The following is a 17950-nucleotide window of genomic DNA, read 5'->3' as shown; positions in this document are numbered from 1 at the left end:
TGTTTAGTCAATAACATACACACATCACATGAATAAAAAAAACTGATGAGCAATGAATAATCCATTCCTATTAATACCTTGAAAACATTGATCAAATCACCTCCATCGTCTGAACTGCATGGAACAAAATCCCAGTTTATGCAATCATTCTTCATCATTTACCCTTGAAATTTAAATATCTGTTAAACTTAAGGTGCACCATCTTGAAGACTAATATACTTTTAAAGTGTGGTGCCCAGAACTGTGCTCAGAATTAAAGATGACATTTAACTAAAGTTTTGTATAACTAATGGACAGGTTCCACCCTCTCATATTCTAGTCCTCTAGGGCGGCACAGTGGTTAGCATTGCTGCCTCAGAACACCAGGGTCCCAGGTTTGATTCCAGTCTGGGGTGACTGTCTGTGTGGAGTTTGCACATTGTCCCTGTGTCTGTGTAGGTTTCCTCCAGGTGCTCCGGTTTCCTCCCACAGTCACAAAGATGTGCAGGTCAGGTGAATTGGCCATGCTAAATTGCCTGTAGTGTTAGGTGCTTTAGTCAGAGGGAAAAATCGGTCTGGGTGGGTTGCTCTTCAGAGGATCGGTGTGGATTTGTTGGGCCAAAGGGCCTGTTTCCACACTGTAGGTCATCTAATCTAACAGACCAGTATGCCAGTGATTATTTTCTTAATATTTTCTGTACCTATTCACGGCACATTAATCACCTGTGACCCCAAGTCCCTTTGGAATACTATGGTTTCTAGATTATCATTTAGAAAGGATCCTCCTCTACATTTCTTTAAGTTCAAAGTGGATGACTTTACATTCAACTATTTTGAAATTCACTTGCCATACTCTTGTCTATTCACTTATCTATCATTGTCATTTTGTGTTTCATCACCTCCTCAAAGAACTCAGTAAGATTTGTGAGGCATGACCTGCCCCTCACAAAGGCATGCTGACTGCCTTTAATCACACTATGCTTTTGCAAATAGTCATAAACCTATCCCTCAGTTCTTTCCAAAATCTTGCTGACCACTGACGTAAGACTGGTCTGTCATTGCCAGGGATTTCCCTATTCCCCTTTTTGAAAAGAGGGACAACATTCGCCTCCCTCTAATCCTCCGGTATGGCTCCTGTGCAGAGTGAGGAAGCAAAGATCTTCACCAGCAGCTTAGCGACCTCCTTTCTCACTTCCTGGAGCAACCTAAAATAAATCTATCTGGCTTTGGGGACATATCAATCTTAATGTCTGATTAGCAATGCTATACCCTTCCCTCTTTCTCTCCCCTCCTTGTTCTTTTTAAATGTTGAATTGTAGTATTTCTCTCTTTGGAGATGGTATAGGAAATTCCCCATACTCTTCAGGACTTGAAGAAAGGTTACAACAGAAGCGTTGACTTCTCCACCTCCTCTTGCTGACTGGTTTACTATGTTCTCCCAGCTTTCTGCTTTATCTACCTTATTACTCAGCTCATGTCCCAAAGTCAGTCAAACAATTCCTATAGATTCTCCAACTGTTCCTTCAATGTGGGAGTAAAAATCACTAGATTGATGTACACCAGCCAATTAGGAAATCCCAAAATGATTTTATTGGAAATGTGACTGGCACATTTTGCATACCAAAATGCAGGAGTTCTTACTTATATAGTCCACTTGGTGTCACAAAATTTCCTTCCCTCTTCTGGATAAAACTACCTGCCAGTATCATCCAAGTAAGTTCAACTCATAAGGAACATACGATCTGGTTCAAACACCTTCTCAAAATAGCCTTCCAAACGTGGAACAGGATATGAATCAGATTTTGTAATTGCATTGACTTTGCGATAATCCACACATAATTCTTGGATACTATCTGGTTTCGGCACCATTATTATGGATGAGCTCCATTCACTGCAAGTCACTACAATTATATGATCTTTGAACATGCGATCAACCTCTTTTTGAACCCGTGTCAACTTTAAGAGTTAAGTCTATAAGGATGTTGCTTAATTGGAACAGCATTCTGTATATCTGCATCATGCATTATCACATTAATACTTTTCAGATATTTCTCACATATGTCCCCATGTGATTTTCATAACTCTTTCCGGTCATTTCAATTTTCCTCTACAAGATAACTCAGGAATGTATCCCAATTTTTGATAACCTTTTCATTGGACAATTTAAATAGAAATCCAATGCAGAATCATCTGAACTTAGTTCTTCACACTGTGTCGTAACGAGTCCCACATTCTCCTTTTGCTTTGCTTTCCTTTCCTATCAAAACACCTTTTTGAGCATATTCACATAACACACCCTGAGAGATTTTGGTTCTATCTGGCATTCTTAATAAATAGCGTTTAGATCAGAGTGGTGCTGCAAAAACACAGCAGGTCAGGCAGCATCTGAGGAGCAGGAAAATCGTATTTTGGGCAAAAGCCCTTCATCAGGAATAGAGGCAGGGAGCCTCCAGGGTGGAGAGATAAATGGCGGGGTGGGGGTGATGTGGGACTGGGGAGAAGGTAGCAGTCAGTACAATAGGAGACTGGGGGGTGGGGATGGAGGTGATAAGTCAGAGAGGAGGGTAGGGGAAGGTAGCAAAGAGTACAATAGGTAAATGGGGATGGGGATGGAGATGATAGGTCAGAGGGGAGGGTGGAGCGGATAGGTGGGAAGGGAGATTGGCAGGTAGGACAGGTCATGAGGACAGTGCTGAGCTGGAAGATTGGAACTGGGTTAAGGTGGGGGGTGGGGAAAATGAGAAAACTGATGAAGTACACATTGATGCCCTGGGGTTGAAGTGTTCCAAGGCAGAAAGATGAGGCGTTCTTCCTCCAGGCGCCAGGTGGTGAGGGAGCAGCGGTGGAGGAGACCCAGGACCTGCATGTCCTCAGCAGAGTGGGAGGGGGAGTTGAAATGTTAGGTCATGGGGCGGTGGGATTGATTGGTGCGGGTGTCCCGGAGATGTTCCCTAAAGCGCTCTGCAAGGAGACGTACAGTCTCCCCAATGTAGAGGGGACCGCATTGGGAGCAATGGATACAATAAATGACATTGTTTGATGTGCATGTAAAAGTTTGATGGATGTGGAAGGCTCCTTTGGGGTCTTGGATGGTGGTGAGGGAGGAGTTGTGGACGCAGGTTTTGCAATTCCTGCGGTGGCAGGGGAGGGTGGGTTGTTGGGGTGTGTGGACCTGACCAGGTAGTGAGGGAGGGATCGGTCTTTGCGGAAAGTGATGGGGAGGGAAATATATCCCTGGTGGTGGGGTCAGTTTGGAGGTGGAGAAAATGTCGGCGTTGTGAAGGTTGATAGGTTGGATAGTGAGGACCAGGGGAGGGTTCTGTCCTTGTTACAGTTGGAGGAGTGGGGTTTGAGTGCAGAGGTGCGGGATGTGGATGGGATGACTACCTGGTCAGTTCCATGCCCCCACCAACAACCCACCCTCCTGTCCTGGTACCCTGCCACCACAGGAATTGCAAAACCTGCACTCATACCTCCTCCCTCACCACCATCCAAGGCCTCAAAAGGAGCCTTCCACTTCCAAAGTTTCACCTGCACATCCACCGATGTCATTTATTGTATCCGTTGCTCCCAATATGATCTCCCCTACACTGGGGAGACTGGACACCTCCTCATTGAGCACTTCAGGGAACATCTCCGAGACACCCGCACTAATCAACCCCACCGCCCTGTGGCCCAACATTTCAACTCCCCCTCCCACTCTGCTGAGGACATGCAGGTCCTGGGCCTCCTCCACCACCGATCCCTCACCACCTGGTGCCTGGAGGAAGAACGCCTCATCTTCCGCCTCAGAAAACTTGATGCCCTGGGCATCAATGTGGACTTCAGCAGTTTCCTCATTTCCCCTTCCCCCACCTTTACCCCAGTTCCAACCTTCCAGCTCAGCACTGTCCTCATAACCTGTCCTACCTGCCAACCTCCCTTCCCACCTTTCCGCTCCACCCTCCCCTCTGACCTATCACCTCCATCCCCACCCGCATTCACCTATTGTACTCTTTGCTACTTTCTCCCCTGTCCCATCTCCATTTATCTCTCCACCCTGGAGGCTCCCTGCCTCTATTCCTGATGAAGGGCTTTTGCCTGAAATGTCGATTTTCCTGCTCCTCAGATGCTGCCTGACCTGCTGTGCTTTCCCAGCACCACTCTGATCTCCAGCATCTGCAGTCCTCACTTTTGCCTATTTTTAACAAATGGTACACTTCACTCAATTTCCCTTAAATTTGATAAGACCCATTAAACCTTGTTTTTAACAGGTTCACCCACCATTGGTAGTAATACTAACACTTTATTCCCGCTTGTGAAACTATGAATTTTTGATCTTTTGTCTGCTTCCTGTTGCATCGCATGCTGTGCTACTTTCAAATGAGTTACTTGCCTAACTCATTTGCTCTATTAAATCTTTCCCAAAAATGTGACACTGTTTGAACTCCGACTCATCAATTTCTTCTTAATTTCAGTGGTCCTCTCACTTCATATACAAAAACTAATTCAAATGGACTGAATGTAGCTTAGAGGGTGGTGGGCATTTGGAACGCGTTGCCAGCAGAGGTGGTAGAGGCAGGCACGGTAGATTCATTTAAGATGCGTCTGGACAGATGCATGAGTAGGTGGGGAGCAGAGGGATACAGATGCTTAGGAATTGACTGACAGGTTTAAACAGTACATTTGGATCAACTCAGGCTTGGAAGGCCGAAGGGCCTGTTCCTGGACTGCAAATTTTCTTTGTTCTTAGTTATTAGGTACATCCTTAATAGCAAAAGTACAAATGGACATGGTCTTTCAAGTTTGACACCACTATTCTAATGCTCCCTGTGATTCTGGATGGTATGCAGTGGATTTGAATTGTTTTGTTTCTAAGCTATTTATAACATCCTTGAATAACTGATGTAAAATCTGATCCGTAATCTGATTATTTCTGAGGGTAGTCTGTATCGAATAAAATAATTTGTGTAACTCTTCCACAATCCTTTTAGCTATGATCCTGAGTAATGTGAAAACCAAGTAGACACATCCATTATGCTCAACAAATACTGATTCCTACTTTTTGTTTTAGGTAGGCATCCTGCAATAAATTAAAACTCTTGTAAACGGTTCTTTAAAGCTGAAATGGATAATAAGGGTATTGGTTTTATTGCTACCGGGAACTTACATATCAGTTAGCTGGAAATTATGTCCAGCAAAACTCAACCACATCTTTTTGTAGTCCAAACCAATAAAAATATTTTCGCATTTTGGCTTGAGATTGCTTTACTCCCAAGTGACCTCCTATTGATAATTCACACATTATCCGCAACACCACCTTTGTTATTACCATGGATAAACTATATTTCCAGAATCAATCCATGAATGAACATCTGCCCATTTTTCATCCACCTGAACATCTGACGGTCTCCATTTCCTTATCAAGACTTCACTTTAGGAGAGTAATATACTGGGATATATTCAGATTCTTCTTCTGTATGATTTTGGATATAACTGCTGTAATTTTTTTATCTTTGTTATAATTCAGCTGATTCCTCTGAACTAAAAATATCCACTTTATTCTCCACTTGTTGTTCTTTTTTCCTCAACTATTTGATCAAACATAATCTCTGACAATTGAACTTCAATTCTTTACTTTTGTTTTTTGATTTTCCCCCTGTTTCCAAAGTGGCTTTGTGACCTTGTTACTACACAGTGCAGAAAAATCCCAGGATATACTTTTTTTGATTAGATTAGATTACTTACAGTGTGGAAACAGGCCATTCGGCCCACCAAGTCCACAGTATGTACAAATTTCTGGAGATATTCCTTCAATATCTCGGTTGCCCGATTTTCCACTTGCGTTTCAACCACAGTCAGCATCATCCCAAGTATGACCCACCTATGTTATTACCATGGATAAACTATATTTCCAGAAACAAAAATTTCTCTATTATCCCTACCAGCCCGTCAACACTTTCACTGGATTGTTCAACCTTATTATATAATGGAACACTGCTCTTTTTCCTAGGAATTCTCTATTCCCACTCTTTCTGGCAAAACTCCTTTTGAACTACACATCACCTCATCTCTCACCAAAGAATGATTTGTTCCCATATGTTTCAAAATCTTAATTTCGTTACCTGCTCCTCCTGGCATACATAAGTAAACCTTAGCCACACAAGTACATTCTTTAAAGAGATCTAGCACTCCCTCTCAACCAACCACTGACCAGGTTGCAAATGAATTTTTAGTTTCCACTGTGCTTTCCTTTACTACTTCAACAAACCTAACTGACCTATCTTGTTTTCCCACATCTATCTTCCCAATGTTTTTTCCAAACCACCAACATTGCAACTATAAGTGGCCCATTTTATTCTCAGCTCCATACTTCAGTCAGCTCTTCAAAAAAAAATTATGAAAGTATGAAATACCTCTTTGAATGAAACATTGTTAAAACAAAAACTTCATAGTTGATCTGTCACTCCAATCTTAATGACAGGCACTTTCCCACCAACAAGGATAATTGCTCAATAATTGACTGATTTAAATCTGTTACCCTATTGTTTAAAAAAAGTGGAGTGACAGAAGCAACTTGTTTAATACCAAAGAACAGATTTCAAATCAAAATAAATTTGGATCCATATGGTTAGGGCAGATCACATCCATGCCGAAGGAGTGACCAACAAAGAAGTAGAGAGCAGTGTGGTAGACATTGTCTCCAAAGAATTTAGCAAGACCTTTCTCAAGGTACCATTTGGTAGGTTGGTTGAATAAGGTTAAATCTCACAGGATTCCAAGGAGGACTAACCAATTGGACACAAAATTGGCTTGACGGTAGAGGGTTGTTTTTCAGACTGGAGGCCTGTGACCAACAATGTGCCATGGGATCGGTGCTATTCATCATTTATATAAATTATTTGAATGAGAATTTAGAAGGTAAGTTTGTGGATTACATCAAGATTGATGGTATAACGGAGAGTGAAGAAGATTATCTGGGAGTGCAGCAAGATCTTGAGCAATTGGGTCAGTGGGCTGAAGAATGGCCGGTGGAGAATAATTTAGATCAATGCAAGGGTTTACATTTTGGTCAGGCAAAGCAGGGCAGAAAATCAGACTTCCACAATCAATGGTAGGGCCCTGGGTAGTGTTTTAGAACAAAGAGGTCAAGGTGCAGATTCATATCTGCTTGAAAATTAAGTAGACTGGGTGGTGAAGGCAGCTGTCAGCATGCTTGCTTTCATCGGTCAGAGCATGGAGTATAAGAGTTGGGACATCTTAATGCAGCTGTACAAGATGCTGGTGAGGCCACATTTGGAATACTGCGTGCACCCCACTATAGAAAGGATATTACTAAACTAGAAAAAGCACAGAAAAGATTTACTATGATGCTAGCTAGACTGGAAGGTTTGAGTTACAAGTTACAAGTTAGATAGGCTAGGCACTTTTTTCCTGGTGGGTAGGAGACTAAGAGGTGATCTTATAGACACAAGAGGCATACATAAAAGTAGATAGCTGACAGCTTTTCACTCCAAAGGCCAGGTTCGAGGAGGACATTCGTGTTGCAGATGTAGGGGAGTCTCAAAACAAATGGGCATAGCCCATAGGTTTAAGGTAGGGAGGGGACAAATACAAATATAAAGGGCAATTTTTTCACACCAAGTCGGAGTGTCTGGAACAGGCTGCCAGAGGTGGTGGTGGAGGCAAGTACAATTTTATTATTTAAACATTTAGAGGTTGTGGATGGGATAGATATGGAGGGACATGGACCAAAAACAGGCAAATGAGACTAGTTAAAATTTGTGAAAACTGGGCAATATGGGTAAATTGGGCCAAAGGTTCAGTTTCCCTGCTGTAAACCTAATGAGTGATAAGTTGTACCAGCAAAGACAAACATGGGAAAGTGGTTTAGTCAACTTATTTAGCCAGTTTCAGTGACTTTATGCAAAAAATAATGGGCATTACAGGAGCCTAAGTTAATTCGAATTTTTGATTTGATTATATCCTAATTTGTTAATCCTTGTGCAATCTTATCCATCTGAACATCTGACTGTCTCCATTTCCTTATCAAGAACGTTTTTGCAAATACACACTGCTGCAACTGAGCATCGGTGGTGGAGGGAGTGGATGCTTGTGGAGGTGATGCTAATCAATAAATTGCTTTGTCCTGGATGACATTGAGCTTCTTGACTGTTGTTGGGACTGCACTCATTCAGACAAGTGGGGAGAAATTCATCACACCCCTGACTTGTGCCTTGAAGATAGTGAACACGCTTTGAGGAGTCAGGCGGTGAGTTACTTGCCACAATATTCCTAACTTCTGACATACCCTTGTAGCCAATGTGTTCATGCAGTGAGTACAGTTGAGTTTTCTTGTCAATGATAACACCCAGAGTGTTGATAATGGGGGATTCAGTGATGGTAACACTGTTAAATGCCAAGGAATGGTGGTTAGATTGTCTTTTATTCATGATAGTCATAGCCTGGTACTAGTGTGGCGCAAATGTTACTTGTCACTTGTCAGCCCAAGCCTGGGTATTGTCCTAGTCTTGTTGCATTTAAACATGGACTACTTCAGTATCTGAGGAGTTCAGAGTGTGCAATGTTCAGCACCAATCAGCGAACATCCTTAGTTCTGACCTTATGATAGAGCAGAGGTCATTGATGAAACAGCTGAAGATGGTTGGGCCAAGGACACAAATCTGAGGAACTTTTCCAAAGATGTTCTGTAACATCTGTTGGACTGACCTCCAACAACCATGACTATCTGCCTATGTGTCAGATATGACTCCGACCACCTGAAACTTTGCATCAAATTATCAAGTGATTCCAGTTTTGCTAGGGCTTCCTGATGCCATACCGATCGAATGCAGCCTTGATGTCAAGGGCTATCATTCTCATCTCACCCCTGGAATTCAGCTCTTTTGTCGGTGTTTGGACCAAACCTGTACTGACCTGAGTAGCCCTGGCGGAATCCAAACTGGGCATCACTGAGCAGGTTATTGCTGAGCAGGTGCTGCATGATAGCTCTGTCGATGACACCTTTGATCGCTTTACTGACGATCGAGAGTAGACTGATGGGGCAGTAATTGACCAGGTTAGATTTGTCCTGCTTTTTGTATACAGGCAATACTTGAACAATTTTCAATTGCCAGGTAGATGCCAGTGTTGCAACTGTACTGGAACAACTTGGCTAGGGGAATGGCAGATTCTGGAGCACAAGTCTTCAGTACTATTGTCAGAATGACCCATAGCCTTTGCAGGATCCAGTGTCTCCAAGTGTTTCATGTTATCACGCAGTGAATCAAAAAGGCTGAAGACTGGTATCTGTAATGCTGGCAACTGCTGCAGAAGACAGATGGATCATCCAAATTGGTACTTCTGGCTGAAATTTGCTGTGCTCAGCCATATCTTGTGCACTGATGTGCTGGGCTCTTCCATCATTGAAGATGGGAATATTTATGGAGCCGCCTCCTCCAGTGAGTTGTTTAATCATCCATCACCATTCGCGACTATATGTAGCACGATTACAGTTTTTAGATCTGATTCGTTGGTTATGGGATCACTTAGCTCTGCCTATTACTTGCTGCTTATGCTGTTTGGCATGCAAGGCATTCTGTTTGGTGGCTTCACCAGGTTGACACCTAATCTTCAGGTGTGCCTGGTCCAATCTTGCACTCTCCTTTGAACCAGAGTTGATCCCCTGGCTTGATGATAATCATAGTGGGGGATAGGCTGGGCCGAGTGCAATTCTGCTGCTGTTGATGATCCACAGCACCTCAAGGATGCCCAGTTTTGAGTTGCTAGATCTGATCAACGCTACCACTTAGAGATCCGTCCCATTTAGCACAGTGGAGATGCCACTCAACATGATGGACGTTATTCTCAATGTGAAAATGGGACTTCATCTCCACAAGAACTGTGCAATGGTGACTCTTCCCCGAATCTGCCACAAGCATATGCATCTGCAGCTGGCAGATCAGTAAGAATGAGGTCAAGTATGTTTTTCCCTCTATTGGTTCCTTCGCCACCTGCCGCAGACCCAGGGTGTCTCGCAGCTATGTGTTTTAGGACCCGAACAGCTCAATCTGTAGCACTTCTGCCGAGCCACTCTTGGTGGGGGACATTGAAACACATCTTGAAATACTTTCTTGAAGAAGCTCTCCTCCTCCCTCTACAAGGATTTCAGTGAGTCCCTCTCTCACTACACCCCCCAGGAATCCTCTTGCATTGAAATAACCCACCCAGAATACATTTTGTGCCCTTTCCATCCTCCGTGCTTCCTCCAAGTGTTGTTCAACATGAAGTAGCAGCAATTCATCAGCTGAGGGAGGAAAGTACATGGTAATCAACAGATTTCCTTGCCCATATTTAACCTGGACCCAGAGTCAATGTTCCCAGAGCAACTCCCTCCTGACTCTATACCACTCTGCCAACACCTCTGCTGGTGAGATAGGAGATGTCAGAGTCAAAACGTGTGGCACTGGAAAAGCTCAGCAGATCAGGCAGCATCCAAGGAGCAGGGCAGTCGATGTTTTTGGCATAAGCTCTTCATCAGGAATGTGGAGGAGGAAGGGCACTGATAGATAAGTGGGGGTGGGAAGATGATAGTTATCTCCCACTTGCATCCACCTATGATAGGTCAGTTAGGAGGGTGGAGGGGATAAGTAGGAAGGAAGATGGACAGGTAGGGCAGAGCTGATTTGGAGGGCTGAATCCAGTGAGGCCAGATATATACAGGGATAGGGATGGGGGTGGGGGTGTCTGGGACATTGTAAGGTATGATTCCTTAAGTATGAATATGTCAGGCTGTAGTTTGACTAGTTTGTGAGACAGCTTTTCCTATTGTGGCAGTGACCTCCAGACGTCAGTGAGGAGGACTTTACAGGGTCAACAGGACTGCTTCTGCCATCGTCTTTTCCGGTGCCTAGGTCGATAGGAGGTGATCGGTTTGGGTTAACTTCTTTGAGACTTTGTAGCGATTGGTACAACTGAACAGCTTGCTAGGCCATTTCAGAGGGCAATTGAGAGCCAACCACTTTGCTATGGATGTGCAATCACACGTAGGCCAGACAGGTGAGGATGGCAGATTTCCTTCCCTCGAAGGACATCAGTGAACCAGATGAGTTTTTCCAACAATTGACAGTTATTTCAAGGTGATCAGTAGATTCATAATTTTCTTTTAAAATTGAATTAAATTCCCACCATCTGTCATGGTGGGATTAAAACCCTGGTCCCCAGGACATTAGCTGGGGGTTACTGGCTTAAAAATATAGTTATAATACCACTAGGCCTTCATCTACCCATATAGTTTCTTGATGAAAGAGTAGATTGATGAGTAGTAATTGCCTGGGTTAAACTTGTCTAGATAAGAGTGGTGCTGGAAAAGCACAGCAGGTCAGACAGCATCCGAGGAACAGAAAAATCGACGTTTCGGGCAATTTTGAGGACCTTTTTAGATTACTTACTTACAGTGTGGGAACAGGCCCTTCGGCCCAACAAGTCCACACCGACCCTCCGAAGAGCAACCCACCCATACCCATTTCCCTACACCTTCACCTAACACTACGGGCAATTTAGGAGAAAGTGAGGACTGGAGATCAGAGCTGAAAAATGTGTTGCTGGAAAAGTGCAGCAGGTCAGGCAGCATCCAAAGAGCAGGAGAATCGACGTTTTGGGCATAAGCCCTTCTTTAGGAATGAGGAAGGTGCGCCAAGCAGGCTAAGATAAAAGGTAGGGAGGGGGGACTTGGAGGAGGGGCATTGGGAATGCGATAGGTGGAAGGAGGTTAAGGTGAGGGTGATAAGCCGGAGAGGGGGTGGGGCGGCGAGGTCGGGGAGATCGGGGAGAAGATTGCAGGTCAAGAAGGCGGTGCTGAGTCCGAGGGTTGGGACAGAGATAAGGTGGGGAGAGGGGAAATGAGAAAGCTGGAAAAACCTGCATTCATCCCTTGTGGTTGGAGGGTTCCTAGACAGAAGATGAGGCGCTCTTCCTCCAGGCATCGTGTTGCCATGGCCTGGCGATGGAGGGGGCCAAGGACCTGCATGTCCTTGGCGGAGTGGGAGAGGGAGTTAAAGTGTTCATCCACGGGGCGGTTGGATTGGTTGGTGCGGGTGTCCCAGAGGTGTTCTCTGAAACATTCCGCAAGTTGGCGGCCTGTCTCCCCCATGTAGAGGAGGCCACATCGGGTGCAGCAGATGCAGTAAGTGTGTGTGGAGGTGCAGATGAATTTGTGACGGATATGGAAGGATCCCTTGGGTCCTTGGAGGGAGGTGAGGGGGGAGGTGTGGGCTCAAATTTTGCATTTCTTACAGTTGCAGGGGAAGGTGCCGGGAGTGGAGATTGGATTGACGGGAGGTGTGGGCCTGACGAGGGAATCGCCTTTCCGCAACGCTGATAGGGGAGGGAGGGAAATATATCTTTGGTGGTGGGGTCTGTTTGGAGGTGGTGGAAATGATGAAGGATGATACGATGTATCTGGAGGTTGCTGCGGTGGTAGGTGAGGACCAGTGGGGTTCTGTCCTGGTGGCGATTGGAGGAATGGGGTTCAAGGCCGGAGGAGCGGGAAGTGGAGGAAATGCAGCGGAGAGCATCATCAACCACGTATGAGGGGAAATTGTGGTCTTTGAAGAAGGGGGCCATCTGGGTTGCTCGGTATTGGAACTGGTCCTCCTGGGAGCAGATGCGGCAGAGGTGAAGGAATTGGGAATCTGGGATGGCGTTTTTAAAGGGGCAGGGTGGGAGGAGGTGTAATCTAGGTAGCTGTGGGAGTCGGTCGGTTTATAGTAAATGTCCGTGTTGAGTCGGTCGCCCGAGATAGAAATGGAGGTGTCTAGGAAGGGGAGGGAAGAGTCTGAGACAGTCCAGGTAAATTTGAGGTCGGGTGGAAGGTATTGGTAAAGTGGATGAACTGTTCAACCTCCTCATGGGAGCACGAGGTAGCACCGATACAGTCATCGATGTAGGGGAGGAAAAGGTGGGGGGTGATGCCAATGTAGCTGCGGAAGATGGACTATTCCATATATCTGACGAAGAGGCAGGCATAGCTAGGGCCCATGCGGATGCCCACGGCTACTCCTTTGGTTTGGAGGAAGTGGGAGGATTGGAAAGAGAAGTTGTTCAGAGTGAGGACCAGTTCAGTCAGTCGAAGGAGGGTGTCAGTGGAAGAGTACTGGTTGGGTCGGTGGGAAAGGAAGAAGCGGAGGGCTTTGAGGCCTTCGTGATGGGGGATGGAGGTGTACAGGGACTGGATGTCCATGGTGAAGATAAGGCTTGGGGGCCAGGGAAACAAAAATCATGGAAGAGGTGGAGGGCGTGGGTGGTATCCCGAACGTAGGTGGGAAGTTCTTGGACTAAGTGAGACAGGACTGTGTCAAGGTATGCAGAGATGAGTTCGGTGGGGAATGAACAGGCTGAGACAATTGATCGGCTGGGGCAGTCAGGTTTGTGGATTTTGGGCAGGAAGTAGAAACAGGAGGTGTGGGTTGTGGGACAATGAGGTTGGAGGCGGTGGATGGGAGATCCCCTGAGGTGACGAGGTTATGGATGGTCTGGGAGATGATGGTTTGGTGGTGGGCAAGGGAGCAGTTGGAGGTGTCCGCGAGATGGTGTTTAGCCTCAGCAATGTAAAGATCGGAGCGCCAAACTACCACCGCACCTCCCTTGTCTGCCGGTTTGACAGTGAGGTTGGGGTTGGAGCAGAGGGAGTGGAGGGCTGCATGTTGCGAGGGTGAGAGGTTGGAGTAGGTAAGAGGGATGGACAGGTTGAGGCAGTTAATGTCGCGGCGGCAGTTGGCTATGAAGAGATTTAGGGTGGATAAGAGGCCAGCACGAGGTGTTCAGGTGGATGGGATGTGTTGGAGGCGGGAGAAGGGGTCATCAGAGGGTGGGCGAGAATCCTGGTTGAAGAAGTAGGCGCAGAGGCGAAGGCGGCAGAAGAACTGTTCAATGTCTCAGCACGTGTTGCATTCATTAATCCGGGAGCGTAGGGGTTGAAGATGAGGCCTCTGCTTAGGACTGATCTTTCATCCTCAGAGAAGGGGAGGTCTGGAGGGATGGTGAAAATACGACAGGGCTGGGAGCTAGGATCTGGTGTGGGGCTGGAGCTGGAGCTGGGAGTGGGGGCGGGGTTAGGCGTGGGGGCAGAGTTAATTTACAGGTAATTTAGCATGGCCAATTCACCTAACCTGCACATCTTTGGCCTGTGGGAGGAAACCGGAGCACCCAGAGGAAACCCACGTAGACACGGGGAGAATGTGCAAACTCCACACAGACAGTTGCCCGAGGCGGGAATTTAACCCGCGTCTCTGGCGCTGTGAGGCAGTAGTGTCATCCTCACCTGTCTGGCCTACATATGATTGCAAATTCACAGCAAAGTGGTTGGCTCTCAATTGCCCTGAAATGGCCTAGTGAGCTATTCCGTTATACCAATTGCAATTTTGCCCGAAATATCAATTTTCCTATTCCTTGGCTGCTGCCTGACCTGCTGTGCTTTTCCAGCACCACTATAATCTAGACTCTGATCTCCAGCAGCTGCAGTCCTCACATTTGCCTAGGTTGAATTTGTCACAGTTTTATGTGAACAAGACATAGCTGAGCAATTTTTCAGATGATCAGGCAGATGTCAGTTGTTCTAGGTGTACTTTAACAGCTTGGCTAGGGATATAGTAAGTTCTGGAGGACAGTGCTTCGGACAATGCTCTTTGAAGGATTTGAATTTTTACATAAATTAGAATTGATAATTATGTATAAAAAGGACCTAAAGTATTTCTTAATCGAAATTTTAAATACAAAAAGGTGAAACTTAGATTTCAGAACTATTCAAAAATCACCTTAACTGACCTTTCACCTCCTCACTCGACAATCACAGAATGCTTACATTCCAGATAGAAGCCATTTGGCCCATCATATCTGCACCAACCCTCCAAACAACATCCCACACTGTCCCCGTAATCCCTTATTTACCTTGACTAATCAACCTAGCCTATATATTGCTGGACACGACACAGCAATCTAGCATGGCAAATGCACCTAATCTTTGGACTATGAGAAGAAACCAGAGGACATGGAGTAAACCCACACAGGCACAGGGAGAACATGCAAACTCCACACAGGAAATCAGTCAAGGCGAGAACAGAACCCAGTACCTGACACTGTGAGGTATAAGTTCTAACCACCATACCATCATGCAGCCAATGAGTTCATAATAGCACTCCACTTTTCCCTCCAGGCCTATTTACCTAAATAGTGCAACCTATCCAAACTATGACACATACGCAGAGAGACAGGTGGTTTGGTTAACTCAGTTGTCATTGGCGCCACCTCGTGCTCCCGCGAGGAGGTTGAGCAATTCATCAACTTCACCAACACATTCCACCCCGACTTTAAGTTCACCTGGACCATCTCTGACACCTCCCTCCACTTCCTGGACCTCTTCATCTCCATTAATAACGCCCAACTTGGCACTGGCATTTTTTACAAACCCACCAACTCCCACACTTACCTGGATTACACCTCTTCCCACCCTATCTCCTGCAAAAATGCCATCCTGTATTCTCAATTCCTCCGCCTCTGCCGTATCTGTTCCCAGGACGACCAGTTCCACCACAGAACACACCAGATGGCCTCTTTCTTTAGAGACCGCAATTTCCCTTCTCACGTGGTTAAAGGTGCCCTCCAACGCATCTCGTCCACATCCCGCACCTCCGCCCTCAAACCCCACCCCTCCAACCGTAACAAGGACAGAACTCCCCTCGTGTTCACCTTCCACCCCACCACATAAACCACATCATCCGATGACATTTCTACCACCTCCAAACAGACCCCAACACGAGGGAATGATTTCCCTCCCCACCCATTTCTGCTTTCGGCAAAGACCGTTCCTTCCGTGACTACCTGGTCAGGTCCACGCCCCCCCCAACAACCCACCCTCCCTTCCTGGCACCCTCCCCTGCCACGGCAGGAATTGCAAAACCCACGCCCACACCTCCTCCTTCATCTCCATTCAAGGCCCCAAAGGAGCCTTCCACATCCAAAGTTTTACCTGCACATCCAGCAATATCATTTACTGTATTCGATGCTCCTGACGCGGTCTCCTCTGCACTGGGGAGACTGGACGCCTCCGAGCAGAGCGCTTTAGGGAACATCAACCCCACCGCCCTGTGGCCCAACATTTCAACTCCCCCTCCCATTCTGCTGAGGACATGCAGGTCCTGTGCCTCCTCCACTGCTGCTCCCTTACCACCTGATGCCTGGAGGAAGAACGTCTCATCTTCTGCCTCGGAACACTTCAACATCAAGGCAGCAATGTGAACTTCACCAGTTTCCTCATTTCCCCTTCCCCCACCTCATTTCAGTTCCAACTTTCCGGCTCAGCACCATCCCCATGACCTTTCCTACCTGCCTATCTTCCTTTCCACCTATCCACTCCACCCTCCTATCACCTTCATCCCCATCCCCATTCACCCATTGTACTCTCTGCTACCTTGCCCCCTCTCCTCTCTGACCTATCACATCCATCCCCACCCCCCATTTATCTATTGTACTCTTTGCTACGTTTTTTCCACCCCCACCCCCTTCTCATTTATCTCTCCACTCTGCAGGCATACTGCCTCTACTCCTGATGAAGGACTTTTGCCCGAAACATTGATTTTCCTGCTCTTCAGATCCTTACCTGCTGTGCTTTTCCTGCACCACTATAATCTGGACTCTGGTTTCCAAAATCTGCAGCCCTTGTTTTCACCTAGTTGATTTTCACCCTACTGCAAATCCTCCTGCAAGGATGCCTGCATTGAAGAAGTTTCCCTCCTCTCTCTACAAGAATCTCAGTGAGTCTCTCTCTCTCTCTCTCACTGCAGCTCCCAGGTCATCTCCTCTGCCCTGAAGCTCTTCAACCATGTCCTGAAACAGACTCACTACCACAGCCACATTTGCTCTTCAGTGCCTGCCTCCGTAACGAACTCATCCCACACGGACTCCGGACTACCTTTAAACCAGCAGAGTTCAGAACCGAACAGGATAAATAGTACAGACTACAGATTCAAAAACACCAGCAACGGTTCTCCTTCCAGATCCTCCGCTCCACACTTGCAACCATGCGCCAGCACCTAACCTATCTACAAATCAGCCCTGCCTCAGCTGAGGGCCACACACACTCAGAATTGCAAAGGACCACTCCTTTAGATTAGACTTACAGTGTGGAAACAGGCCCTTCGGCCCAACAAGTCCACACCGACCCGCCGAAGCGAAACCCACCCATACCCCTACATTTACCCCTTACCTAACACTACGGGCAATTTAGCATGGCCAATTCACCTGACCCGCACATCTTTGGACTGTGGGAGGAAACCGGAGCACCCGGAGGAAACCCACGCAGACACGGGGAGAACGTGCAAACTCCACACAGTCAGTCGCCTGAGTCGGGAATTGAACCCGGGTCTCAGGCGCTGTGAGGCAGCAGTGCTAACCACTGTGCCACCGTGCCGCCCACTTTACTTTATTCCAAGAAGATTTCATACTCTCAACAAACAGTATTTCAACACCATCTCAAACATCAAAACCCGCAAGTACAACAAACTTTCATATACCCACCTCCATAACCAGCACTCCTCAAACATTCCAGAAAATTCCCTCGGCCTCTGGAACTGCTCGGCTGCCATTAGCCATGCGGCTGCTGCAGCTACCATCCCCAACGGTGATGGATGACGCCACTTCCGCCCTCATCATGGCCGCTTCCACAGCCACTTCCGCCCCTCACAATGCCTCATGTACCACATAGGACATCACTTCCGCCCCTCACATCATCGCTCAGTGACTTCCGCGCCCCCCACTGCTGTGTTCGCCACCACGTCCGTCCCCACCAACGCCAATCACCTGCATTTTGCTGTCACCATCCCCGACCCCCCAAACTGAGGGGGGCACCACCCCTTCTCATGACTCCATCCCCATTCCCCCTACCACCACACCCACTCATTACAGGCTCCACCCTCACTCCCAGCTCCACACCTACACC

The 17950-nt window shown here is 46.7% G+C and overlaps 1 protein-coding gene across 1 annotated transcript in view; it reads right to left on the bottom strand.

Moving 5' to 3' along the window:
• sdr16c5b (short chain dehydrogenase/reductase family 16C, member 5b) overlaps positions 1-17950 on the bottom strand; it is a 70657-nt gene that overhangs the window by 49263 nt on the left and 3444 nt on the right. The gene's annotated exons all lie outside the window — the stretch shown is intronic.

The sequence above is a fragment of the Hemiscyllium ocellatum genome, chromosome 4 (assembly GCF_020745735.1).
Source record: "Hemiscyllium ocellatum isolate sHemOce1 chromosome 4, sHemOce1.pat.X.cur, whole genome shotgun sequence".
NCBI classification, from domain to species: Eukaryota; Metazoa; Chordata; class Chondrichthyes; order Orectolobiformes; family Hemiscylliidae; genus Hemiscyllium; species Hemiscyllium ocellatum.
The sequence above is the reverse complement of the archived record's forward strand: the minus strand, read 5'-3'. Positions and strand labels throughout refer to the sequence as shown.